This window comes from Balaenoptera ricei, chromosome 7 (genome assembly GCF_028023285.1).
Source record: "Balaenoptera ricei isolate mBalRic1 chromosome 7, mBalRic1.hap2, whole genome shotgun sequence".
In the NCBI taxonomy this organism is placed as follows: Eukaryota; Metazoa; Chordata; class Mammalia; order Artiodactyla; family Balaenopteridae; genus Balaenoptera; species Balaenoptera ricei.
The window spans coordinates 11885400-11899009 of NC_082645.1; the positions used below are offsets into that span (position 1 = coordinate 11885400).

At 39.6% G+C, this 13610-nt stretch overlaps 1 protein-coding gene across 2 annotated transcripts in view; it reads left to right on the top strand.

Annotated features, from left to right (window-relative positions):
* CNTNAP5 (contactin associated protein family member 5) overlaps nucleotides 1–13610 on the top strand; it is an 887247-nt gene that overhangs the window by 457396 nt on the left and 416241 nt on the right. The window lies entirely within an intron of this gene.

Here is a 13610-nt window from a genome sequence, read left to right on the forward strand (position 1 = left end):
GTGAATTGTGTTTTGGGGAGAAATAAATACATTAGAGGCACCTACAGAATTCTGTCTTCCTGGCTGTGAGCTTGTGCCATCTGTGGGCAGGGTTTGCAGTCTACACTGGACTGACATGAATCTCTTTGTTATCCCTGGGAAATGCAACAATAGAACCACAGATTCTATTAAATTCTACATCTTCGGAATTACATATTTGTCTACTTATTGTTGTTAAAAAATAGGGCATTTTGAAGAAGACACGTTAAATTTTTGGTGTTTTTGAGATTCCCTTTGTACTACTTATGCTGGCAAGTTAAAAAAAAATTTAATTAATTAGTATTTGTCTTCCCCCAATAGGCCATGAGTTTCATGAGGACCAGGACTTTTTCTTTTTCACTACTGCATTCACAGTACTGGTGCTTTGCACATAGTAGATGATCAATAATGGTGTGGACATTTCCAACTATAATTGAGGATTTGTCTATTTCTCTTTCCAGTTCTATCAGTTTTTGCCTCATATATTTTACAGCTCTGTTGTTTGGTACAAACACAGGGTTGATGAGGATTGCTATGTGTCACTAGTGGATGGGCCCTTTTATCATTATATAATGTTCTTCTCACTTTATGATAATTTTCTTTGCTCTAAAGTCTACTTAATCTGATATTAATATAACCTTTCTTTCTTTTGTCATATATTAGATAGATAGATAGAGATAAAAGTAAAAGAATGGAAGAAAAAATACATAAATATAAATATATATGCCTATATCATATTTGAAGTGAGTTTATTGTAGACAGTAAATAGTACAGTCATGTTTTTTAATCCACTCTGTCAACCTCTGTTTTTTAATTGGTGCATTTAAACCACTTACATGTAATGTTAAAGTTATTGATGTATTAGAGCTCAAATATATATTTTTGTTTGTTTCTTTTGTCTGTTCTCTCTGTTTTTTATTTCGTTTCTCTACCTTCCTGTGTGTTTCTTGAATGATCTTCAGGACTCTATTATGATTTGTCTTGTGTTTGAATATATCTCTATGTATAGCTTTTGTTAATGGTTTCTTTAGGTATTATATTATATACATATAATTTATTACAGTTTACTGATATTTCATCAATTTTAGTGAAGTGTAAAAACCTTACATCCCTTTAAGTTCCTTTACCTTTCCCTGTTTATTATATAACTATCTTAATTAAGTTTATTATATAATGTTCTTAATTATTATTTTCTCCCTATATTTTTAGAATCATATCAGTATTTTTTTTCGGCTGTTGAAGTTGTTGGTATGTTAGGGCTCAAATGTGTGACAGATTCAACCATCAAACATAATTTAGAAATCTCAAGAGAAAAAAAGTATATTGTATTTACTCATATTTTTGCTTATTGTTGTTCTTTCTTCCTTCCTGATTTTCCTAGATTCCTTCTTTTGTAATCTCTTTTCTGTTTAAAGAACTTCCATTCTTTTAGGGTGTGTATACTGATGACAAATTCCCTCACTTTTCCTTCATCTTATAATGTCTTGATATCTCTTTCATTCTTGAAGCCTTTGTTCCCTGGACATAAGATTCTGGGTTCGTAGTTGTTTTCTTTCAGCACTTGAAAAATGTTGAGCCCCTCAATGGTTTCTGGTGACAAATAAGTACACTGTTATTTGATTTTTTCCTCTACAGATAAGATGTAATTTCTTTCTTACTGCTTTCAGTATTTTTTTTTTTTTTTTAGTTTTCAGAAATTTGACTATGATGTGTCATGGTGTGGACTTCTTTGGGTTATCCTGTTTGGGTTTCACTGAGTTTCTTGAATCTGAGGGGTTATATCTTTCACCAAACTTGGGAAGTATTCTGCCATTTATTTGAGTATTTTTTCAGCCTTTCTCTTTCTCATCTCCTTCCTGAATTCCAGAGATATGAATGCTTGATCTTTCCTTATAAAATCACAGGTCCCTGTTCCTCTGTTCATTTTTTTCTCAGTCTATGTTGTCTGTTGTTCAAATTAGGTAGTTTTTATTGTTAGAGTTTCAAGTTGATTAATTCTTTTTCTTATTCCCTTCCTTTTGTTATTGTGCACATTCATTATTTTCTCATGTCTGATATTGTATTTTTCAGTTCTAACATTTTCATTTGATTCTTCTTTACATCTTCTATTTCCTTGTTAAATAAGACTCTATTTTTTAGTGAGACTTTCTATTTTCTTATTTGTCTCAAATGTGCAATTGTTATTTGAAGGATTTTCATTATGACTGCTTAAAAATATTTGTCAAATAATTCTAACATCTTTGTCATCTCAGTGTTGGCATCTACTGAATGTCTTTTTTAATTCAATCTGAGATCTTCCTGTTTCTTGGTATAACAAGACATTTTTTACTGTAACCTGAACACTTTAGGTATTATGATGAATCCTATTTAATCCTATATTTTAGCTGTCTTCCTCTGACACTGTTCCAGTAGGGGAAAGGTGGGTTTTGCCTCAATACTGCTAGGCAGGGGTAGAATCCAGATTTCCCACTAAACCTCCATTGACAAGGGAGATGCCTTGTTACTACTAGGTGTAGAGGGGTGAGCATTCTGGTTCCCTGCTAGCTCTTCATGGATACTCTCTGACTGGGAGGGGTAGGAAAACCTCGTTACTCCTCTCTGTGTGACCTCCAGTGACATCACAGCATGTGTGTTTTGGGGGGGGGGACTCTGGTGGTTAAAGTTCTGACTCTCTCAAACCATCTCTGGCACCATGCCTGCAGGGAGTGGGTGGGTTCCCTCATTACTGCCTGTGGGGGGGGGGAGGTGAACATCAAGACTCCACTAGGCATGTGGTCACCATTGATACTAAGGGGAGAGGCTTGCTACTATGTGACAAGGAATAAAATCCAGGCTCCATACTTGGTCTCCGTTGACACCTCCCTGGCTGGAGGTTTTGGGCACCTTGTTATAGTATGGCTGGATGGTAGTGTGGCCATAGTTTTTTTAAAGGTTGTTGGCTGGTATAGAGCAGTTATTGTCTAAATGTATTCTGCCTTATTCTGTTGTTCCTTTCCTGGCCCTTGGATTTGAAAGACAAGGCTTCTAAATGGGGGCTAATATTTTGTCTGTCCCAGTTGGTCTCTCTGGGTTGCTGGCTTCTTCAGCAACAAGTCTAAGATATAGAAGCAAAAGAAAACTCTAGGGAAACCTCCAACGTTGCTCCTTGGGTCTCAAGATCCTAATACATGCTTGCTTTCTTCTTTCCACCATTTAGAGTCTTTCTAAATTTTCTTTATATATAATGTTCAGGGTTTTCTATTTGTACTTGGTGGGAGAAATAGAGGAAATCACATTACTCCATCTTCCTAGAAGCAGAAGTCCATTAAACTCACATTATTTTAAAACCTTTCATAAGAGTAGACCACCCTATCATTGGCAGGCAAATACTGATTTTCCTTGCAATCTGGTCATTGGACTACCTGGGAAACTGGAATTTAAATGACCTTGAGGTCTACTTTTCCCTTGATAAGTATAACCTGTAATAAATATTTTATGTTTGGGGGTTCCATATGTTAACACATTTTTTTAAAGTAGTTATTGATTTCCAGGGTATGAAACAGGCTTGCTTGAGGACAATCACACTTGGGTTGACGGTTGTAATGTTTTAAAGGGTTGTCCCTGGCTCAGGCTCAAGACTCTTGATGATGTTACCCACAGGTACTAAGGTTGTTCATTATCTAATTAAACTAAGCACTAGCTTGCTAATGATACTTTGCTTGAGTCTAGATAAGGAGACTTGAACCATGGAAAGCATATTAATACCCATCACTCTCCCATATTATTCCCCCAAAATATTTCATAACATACCTGTTTCATTGAATTTAATCTGCTAAAACAGTGGGCTCAAACACTATTAGGAGTTTGGCTTAGACTGATGTCATGAATATCAACGCACCTGAAAGGCAGGACAGCACTAACTTCATTGTGACAAGAGTTGGTGAAACAAATTTAAACCACAAGGAACTGAAGAAAACATTGCTCACTTTCATTTTTCAAAAACTGGGCCTCAAAAGTGTGAGAGCCTGAGCCTTAGATATAAATAACTGCAATTCCTATTGTTACCGAGTCCAAGCTTGTACTGCTCACCACATGATTGGCCAAAAAATCTAGAGACAAGGTGTTGGGGCAAGGAAGTGTGACTTTATTTGGAAAGCCAGCAGACAGAGAAGATGGTGGCCTCGTGCCCCAAAGAACCATCTTCTCCAAGTTAGAATTCAGGCTTCTTTTATACTAAAATAGGAGGGAGTGTGGCTGGTTGGTACAAACTTCTTGGTGTCAGAATCCTTTGTTCTTGCAGCCATCCACTTAGTTCAGGTCATGATATTCCTGTAACCTTCCAACAAGACAAATGTTATTCTGTGTTTTGCAACTTTTAATCTATATTAATGGACAAGTGTTATAACTTTAAAGCTCAGAGCCTCGAGAATGGGCTATCCTGTATGTTTCAGGCTATGGGCAACATTCTTAACTTGTAGCAAAAGCAATAGAATACAAAGGTTAAAGTAAAAAAAAAAACAGATCCAATATGGAGTCAGATTTGTTCTTCTCTATTATACTGTGGCAACATTCATAAAAAAACCTCCAAACATACATTACGTGTTAGAAAATATATTAAATGATAAGATATATTAAATAATAAGTCACTGAATATACAGAGCAAAAAAGGGGGAAATCAGGGAGAACAAGGAGAAAAACATGAATTTCTGAATACTGGTGGCCTTCATCATCTCCTTTTTGGAGAGAATCACTAACCACAATTGTAATAAATGTTTCATTGATTTTTTTTAAAAAAATTATTTATTTATTTATTTATGGCTGTGTTGGGTCTTCGTTTCTGTGCGAGGGCTTTCTCTAGTTGCGGCAAGTGGGGGCCACTCTTCATTGCGGTGCGCGAGCCTCTCACTATCGCGGCCTCTCTTGTCGCGGGGCACAGGCTCCAGACGTGTAGGCTCAGTAGTTGTGGCTCACGGGCCTAGCTGCTCTGCGGCATGTGGGATCTTCCCAGACCAGGGCTCGAACCCGTGTCCCCTGCATTGGCAGGCAGATTCTTAACCACTGCGCCACCAGGGAAGCCCTGTTTCATTGATTTTTAAGCTACTGGAGCACTTACCAAGTTGCCTAAAACTTTGCTACCATACTATATTCCTCAGAGTTTAAGTGGCAGTGTTGTTAATATGAAGCACAAAGAATCCATTTATCACTAATGTACTTGGGGAAAAAAATCTCAGGAAAACTGTTTTACTTTGCATGTAAAGAACCTTTAGTTTTAAGCTTCTCAATTCAAAGGGGGGAAAAACCCATTATTTTTCTTCCAAATTGCTTCTATTTCCTTGCTTAGGTGAAAATTCCTATCACTAGAAACACACACACACGCGTTTATATACCTAATCTTTTTCCTTTAGGAATTGCATGTGGGAAGGAATGGTTTGCACTGTTAATTACAAGTACAAACTCTTTTATTCCCCTACTCAGGCTTAAAGTTCCCCCAAAGATATGGTACCAGCTACAAAATCAGCTTTGTTCCAAGTTACTAAGCCACAGCTGTGCTAAGTAAGGACTTTTGAGAGGGATGGTGTTTTTGTCCTTTTCCAGTGTCCACAGACTCTCTCACATTTATGGAGTGTGGGGAAGTTCAGAGTTGAGCAGGAGGTTCAAGGAATCCACAAATCAGGCAGCAAGGGTAAGGTGATACCCATCAATTACAAAAGGTGATTCAAGAGGTAGAAGCACCAGCCTTGGCCTCATCCAGCACAAATCTCTCCAGCAGGCTGCATTTATGCAGCATTCTCATTGCAATTTGTCATTCCTTTCTTGTGGGACCTGCCCACCCCCTGGAGATTTAACATCTGTTCCATGGGGATAATTCAACTTAGTCTTAGTCTTTATAGCTCGATTTGACTACAAGACAACCTTACACATCCCGAGACGCAGTAAAAGTCACAGCTTAAAGTAGACATAAAAAATACCTCACTATTTTACCTCAAATCTCCCACCCTATGCTAATACAGCACCATATAACAAACAATCAGAAAATAAATGGCCCATTGAAGTGTGTGTACAGTACCTGTAATGTGGATTATTATATACATAATATAAGAAATATATGCCTTGCTAGTTTCCTGAAAATGATTAATTTCATAGCTTCCACTTCATAAGAAATGATGCTTTCTTGGAGCTCTCCTTTCGGAGTGTTGCATCCCCTCTCCCAGAGGCAAGGAGAGTAACGTGATTGTCTGGGAGTTGGCTTAATTGTAGGTGTTAAAATGATTATTTCTCATTTAAAAGAAAGGAATAGGAGAAATGCTCATATACCTTGACTTTGTCTTCAGTGGGAGGGGAGACAAAGGCAAACGGCCATTAGCAGGACTGGACTGTGGTTATAGAATTGGCTCTGGAGCTAATTGACCATGTAAATCTGCTCCTGTGCCTTTGTCTCCAAGTAACTGGATGGGTGATGGCTAAAGCATGTATGATGATACCTCCAACTTCATGGCTGAAATTGCTAAACCCTCATCAAATGCATTTCCCCTCAGCCTAGAGGGAAGCCTCACAGTCTTCTCAATCCACTGTTCCTGGCAGCACCAACAGTTATTGGTGTCTAATTGTTGATAAATCACTTAGATTCCTAATCTCACTCAACAGCTCACTCAGCTATGGTGCCTTGGGCAATTTACCAAACCTCAGTATCTTCATATATGTAAAATGGGACAATTATAGTCCCTACCTCAACCTGTTATTGTGATGATTAAATATGTGTTTAACACTATGTAAGGTCCACAGTAAGCACCCAATACGTTGAAGGTATTATTAAGGGACATTTCTACCAATCCATTCAACTGAAGTTGGCATGCAAACCAATATTTGTTTGTCATCTTAGGTATATAATCAATGACTCACATAGAGTTTTTGCATTTTATGATCCCAACAAATAATAAAAGTAGATTGGAGACAGCTCAGGTTTTGCCTCCTGAATCTGAAGTTTAGTTTACTCCCGCACTGTAGAAATCATGAAGCGCGTTTTGGGTAAATATATTGCAAACTTATCGATCTCATTCATCTGAGGATATTTAATGACTAGCTTTAGTCTAGATTTGGTCAAATGATGGACTCTTTTAACATAAGGCATTTAAGAAAGATGTTGCCCAGTGGACTTGGGTGTAACAGGCGTACTAAGTGGGCTTTTGTGAATGTTATGGACTTCTGTTTGCATCTCTGCTGCCATGCAACTCGTTGAGTGTGGTTGTTTATTTTTTAAACCTCTGAAGAAGCCAAGAGATAAGGATAAGTGTACACATGAGAGCACATACACATTCACATCTGCGTATGTGCATGTGCCCGTGCACATACACGTATATAGTGACAGCAACCTTTGTCTTACCTGCCTGTGACCCAGAAGCTCATGAAAATCTCTCAGAGAAAAATTCCCGGTGTCTAGTGAAGACTGTAATCTCTTCAGCTTGTCCCCGGGATCACGTTTCATCCCTGTGAGTATGCTCCGTGATAAATGATGCGTTCCCTTGATGGAAGGAATTATTTGAATAAGCAGCTAACCTATCAAGTCTTCTGTCTCCACATTCCTGCCATTTGAGCAGTCTGACATTCACATCACCTGCTTCTAGGTCGTACGCTCCTCATACCCTGGAAAAAATTATTTTTAAATTATTAGCTTCCAGAGAAGTGGCTTTCTTTCTGTCTTTGGGCAAAGTGAAACTAAATAGTTTCAAGGTCATGTGAGGAATAATGTGACAAAGTTAAAAAAAATAACAATGAAATGGTCATCCTCTCTGAAAATGATTCTACCTTAAATCAGTGTTATGACTTTCTTTTCTAAGGTGACTGTTTCTTAGCTCGATCGTTATTTGACGTTATTAAAGAAAACATCTTTAGAATGTTAAAAATATGCATTTCTATGTGTTATTGATGCCATTTGGAACATACAGAAGAGCTAACCAGCCGGAGAGAAAAACACAGTTCTCATCTACACGTATTTCATTTTCAGGTTTTAATTATATATTTGATATAACATAGACCATATTTTATTGACAATTTTATATCTTGCTTTTCATGGTTAATCTTTTTCTTTACGTATTTTCTGTGTCTTTAAAATTGTTACTAAACCTTTTAAATCTCTTTACAAATGTAATTTCTACATTAAGTCCATTCACCATAGTTCATTCAAGATTCTACTGCATTAAAGTGTGAGTTGTTTGAATTTTTATTGCCTAAAATAATATTGCGGTTACAAACATAACACTGAAATACTTTTCTGAAATTTAGAATGGATCACCCGAAATGAAGATTGTTGGGTCAGTTATTATGCATTTTTGGCTCAATTCATACTGTTGAAGTCTGTACCAGTTTCCATACCCACCCACAGCGTAGGAGGGAACCACTCATCCACCAGTTTAACCTCCTGCTTCCCTGCAATTTGAATATGCAAATGCCCTTGGAAAAATGGGGCTACATGAAAGTCGAAATCAACTCAGGTGCTGTCCTTCTCTGCAAAACTTCCAACTAATGAGCTGAGCATGTTCCTTTTATGCTTTTTCCCCCCATAATAACGGCCATGACTGTCCCTTCATTTGAAGACATCTTCTTTCAAGAACTCTCTTAGAGACAATGCCACAAATCACCATGGTAATGCCAGAAGGGCAGTAAGTGGAGGGATGACAGATGGACCCCAGTCATATTAGTTCCTCTGTCATGAAATATCTGTGAGAGGTAGGCAGGCACAGACGTTATTATCCACACTTTCTGCTGAAAGATACTTTATGCTCAGGACTGGGGAAAGTCAATGATATATAGTCAGTGGCCATGTCATTCACAGCCTTCTTCCCTCTCTGTTGGAAACACTACACCATCAGCTTTAATTCATTTTTATTATACAGCTGTTTTTTCCTAAGGTCCTGAATGACTTTCATGTCAAAGTGAAAAAGAAAAAAAAAAAAAAGGCAAATTTGGGCAGATGTGTGAATAGCACCACTTACCTGGGAATTGGAGGCGATCTATCAGGTCTTCCAGAAACGGCCCCTTGTGGTTTGCTAATTGCCAAATACACCTCTCTTGGGTATCTCTTCCAATGTAGGAACTTTGGGCCAAATCCTTGCCTTTGGCAAGAGGAAGAAAGATGGCAGCGGAGGTCAGAGTGTCTGGGAGGAGCCTATCTCGTTACACCAAGATGGCTATGATCTTGGCAGGAGCTCCTACTCGTCCCGTGGCTCTCAGCATGTCCAGTCTCTGGCACTGGCTGTCAAGCTCTTCCTCCTGGGCTTAAGGAGATGGCTGAGAGTTCTGTGTAGGGATTAAGTACCTCCCCAGAAACTCTGCAGCCAGTGGCTCTTGTATTCCTGCAAGACAGATGGCAAATTTCCTGCTTGGGTTTTGAATCCTTTAGAATCATCTCCTCACATCTATAGGTTGATTTCCCAGTTTCTGACCATGGCTTCTTTTCTAGCCAGGCCCAGAATATTTACTCTTTCTGGAATTCACTCTGTGCATCTCCTCCTCTATGCCTTGCCTTTTCATTCTGTGTATGTCCCATACTCGCTGAGCTGCTTTTCTCCATCACTCCCTGTTGGTTCAAACACAAACTAACCATCTTTCTCCAAGCTCACAAGTAGGGCCAACATCTTAAACCGGGGTGATACTCAACATGTTTCACTGACTCTCAGAAGTGGAGCAGGGTCCTGGAGCCCCCAGGCTGTGTGGACCATAGACCCTTGAGTTGCTGCGGGGAGGCCCAGGGGAACTGGAAACCAAGTAGGCAATCCTACATTCCAGGGAGAGACTTAAGGGCTCTGCAGCTAAATAACCAAAATTAGGAAGTTTCAAAGTTATGAAATTGGAACCACCAGTAGGGTGTACTAGTGTGAACCTGCTGTGTCCCTGCCTTGCCTGTGTTAACTTCAGTAGATTGTCTGTGGCTTCCTGGAGCCCAGGGCTAGGAAGAAGCATGGGACCAGGTCCGGACTGGGTAGAAGAAGATGCTATGATTCCTAAGCGGAATCCATCACGGGATTGGGAAAGGAGTAGTATGGAATCTGCTCTGTGTACTGGCCCTGTCCAGGCACGTTCCTGGTCCCACCTTCTCCCCAGAACATCTTTCCAACTCTCAGGTCCCTTGTGCTTTCCTTGCTGTGAACCTCACACGTATACAACTTAGCACTTGATTCATCACCATCCTCAAAATACAGTTGTTGAGGATCTGCTGTATTCAGAGAAAGTGATCCTGCCTTCAATGGATGGGAAATTTTTTTTTTAATTAATTTTTATTGGAGTATAGTTGCTTTACAATGTTGTGTTAGTTTCTGCTGTAGAGCAAAGTGAGTCAGCTATACGTATACGTATATGCCCTCTTTTTTGGATTTCCTTCCCATTTAGGTCACCGCAGAGCGCTGAGTAGAGACCCCTGTGCTATACAGTAGGTTCTCATTAGTTATCTGTTTTATACATAGTAGTGTATATATGTTCATCCCCATCTCTCAGTTCATCCCACTCTCCCTTCCCCCCTTGGTATCCATAAGTTTGTTCTCTACATCTGTGTCTCTATTTCTGCTTTGCAAATAAGTTCATCTGTATCATTTTTCTAGATTCCACATAATGGATGGGAAACGTTTAACCTCTGTCTGCCCCCAGCATGCACACAGTGGGTACCAGGTCACCGTTTCAGAACTCAGAATCCAAACCTGATGCACTTACCTAGGATAGGTCCTCATACCGGCTTTTTGCTCTCCTGGCTGTCATTTTGATTGTCACCCCTCCTCTGCTGATTTGCCTTTTTGGTTTGACACTTTTTGTTTGTTTTACCACCTTGAGGCCTCTCAGTAATCCTGCTTCTCCATTTGTTTTTACAGTTTTTTCTTTTTTTGTATTTTTTAAAATTTGTTATTGATTTACAATGTTGTGTTAATTTCTGTTGTACAGCAAAGTGATTCAGTCATACATATATATACATTCTTTTTTAATATTCTTTTCCATTATGGTTTATCACAGGATATTGAATACAGTTCCCTGTGCTATACAGTAGGACCTTGTTTACCCATTCTCTATATAATAGTTTGCATCTGCTAATCCCAAACTCCCACTCCATCCCTCCCCCTACGGTCTTCTGCTTTCTGACTTTGACTAGATCCCCTGTCCTCCACCTGCAAGGCCCACAGTGCTTCTGACTGCCATACCCTCAGCCACTGCACACGATTGGCCAGACTCAAACCTAGTTTACAAGAGTTAAGAAGAAAAAATGATAGAGCTAGCAGTCAGGAAAATCTTCATGAAGGTGATGAAAGGGTAGGAACTTGCTGTGAGCTTTGAAGAAAAAGACAACTCTTAGACAATTCCAAGTTCTTAGGAAGGCAGGACCAGCCGGATCGTGGTATATGCACCAGCTCCAGGTGGGGGCATAGTATTACTTGGAAAAAGTGTATTTTATTCTAGCCTAGCTCTTTGCAGAAGTTGTTCCTATCACTCTATAAGTATTGTGTAAGTTTCACAAAATAAACATTTTTTCTGTGTCGCTCATAGTGTTGAATACTTGATGGTCAGGAAATGTACATAGAGGAAGGCACTGTGTATTGAAGAGATTATGATCTCTGAAGACAGTGAGAATAAATCCCCGCATTAACACATAATATCTATAGAATCTGAACAAAGTTACTTAATCTCTCCGTGCTGCAGTGTCTTCATCTACAAGGTAGAAATCATCATACCTATGTCACATATGTACCTTGACTCCTGGGACAATGTAGGCATTGAATCACTAAGAGCTACTAATATCATCATAATGATTTTTATTGTCTTACTTTACTCACCATTTCTCATTGTATATTCCCCGTGAAGACCATAATCCTATGATTATGTCTGTCCTGCTACATAAATGTCCTTCTACGAGTACAACGCTAAAGATTTAAATCAGTGATTATTCATATTTCAGGGGGCTCACACCCTTTAAGCAGATAAAGAAAGCTATAAACACATTTTATTTTGCATAACATTTTGGAGGCATATAGACACTCCTGAAGTCTATCCACGGGCAGCAGGTCAAGAGCTTAGCTCCAGATTAGGAGAATCATAGATACAATTAAACTTTTTCTCTGTCTTTATACGTTCCCAGTGGTCTTACATAAATGTCCTTTGTTGAATCACCAGGGCCCTGAATAAGTAGGGGACTGACACTGTATCTGTTCCTTGTGGGACAGCGGGGCTGGCTTGTTAGAAGTGCTTCACCTTTTGTCACAGGATTTAGAAGACACCTCTATCTGTCAAGGTCCGTGTTGTCTGAAAGGAAAAATTTAGTAGCTAGTAGAAGGTGGTTAACTACTAAACTGGATAAAAGATGACAGTAAGGGGTCCAGAAATAGCGAGTGTGAAAAATCACGTACTTCATCTAGGCTGAGAGGGTGGACAGAGAAGGAAGTGGGGGCCAGGAGAGCTCCCCCTGCCCACCTCGTAGGCTGAGATCCTGACCTTTCGTTACCAGGGTAGCCTGCAGATGGCCAAGAAGTTTGTCAGAGAGAGCCATCTGTGGAAGCTGCCACCAGTGGGGGACGTGTGGGCTGGAGCTCACCTGTGCAGCACTGACTCACCATCCAGTAGGGCAGGAACCCAGACAAGTGCCTGCTAAACGCCATGGCCCCGCAATGGCTCTCTAGCGCCCTCTACCAACCAAGCCTAGACATAAGAGAAATGCTTACAGGATACAACTCCAGGGACACAAGCAGGGCGGCTTTGCAGCTGAAACTTTGATGTGGATAACTGTCACCACCTCTCATCTCTTTTCCTCCTTTTAAGATCTAGGTTAAAAATGAGAGGCCCTACAACGTTCTTGAACTGACATAGTCAGTGTGTGCTTGTGTACTTGGTTCGACGTGTATGTGTGTGTGTATACACATGTATGCCTCTGCACCTACACACACACACATTTTCTTTTCTTTAGATACAAAACGATAAACACTAAGTGCTTTTGAAAATTTTTTGTCTTTTTTCTTTGCAGTTTTGAGAAAGAGATAGGATCTTTACTTTGGGGGTAAAAACAAAGTACCCTTTAAACACACACACACATACCCACACATAAAAGCGTGCAACTAGGGACTTCCCTGATGGTCCGGTGGCCAAAACTCCACGCTCGCAATGCAAGGGGCCTGGGTTCGATCCCTGGCCAGGGAACTAGATCCCATGTGCCGCAATTAAAGATCCCGCATGCCACAACGAAGATCTCGTGTACCACGACTAACACCCAGGGCAGCCAAATAAATAAATAAGTATTTTAAAAAAAAGCATGCAACTAGCCCAAATTTTGACAGAATGATAATTCTTGGTCCTCTCCAAAGAGACAATTTGTTGTACTCATGACTGTTGCCCACAAAAAATAAAACAAAGGGGAAAAATAAGAAAAAAGAGAAAAAAAAAGAAAAGAAAGGAAAAGAAAAGAAAATCAGAGGCCCTAGATGGCAGGAAGAGGGAGTTGGAAAGACAAATAGGAGGGACATGCACGTTCATGGTTTTTGACTCCTCAGCATAGGCTTAGACCATAATAGCCTGTCTCACAAATGTATGAAGTACTGCAAAATCTCAAATACAGGTCCAGGCTCTTGTGAGCATTTATTTAACTTTGT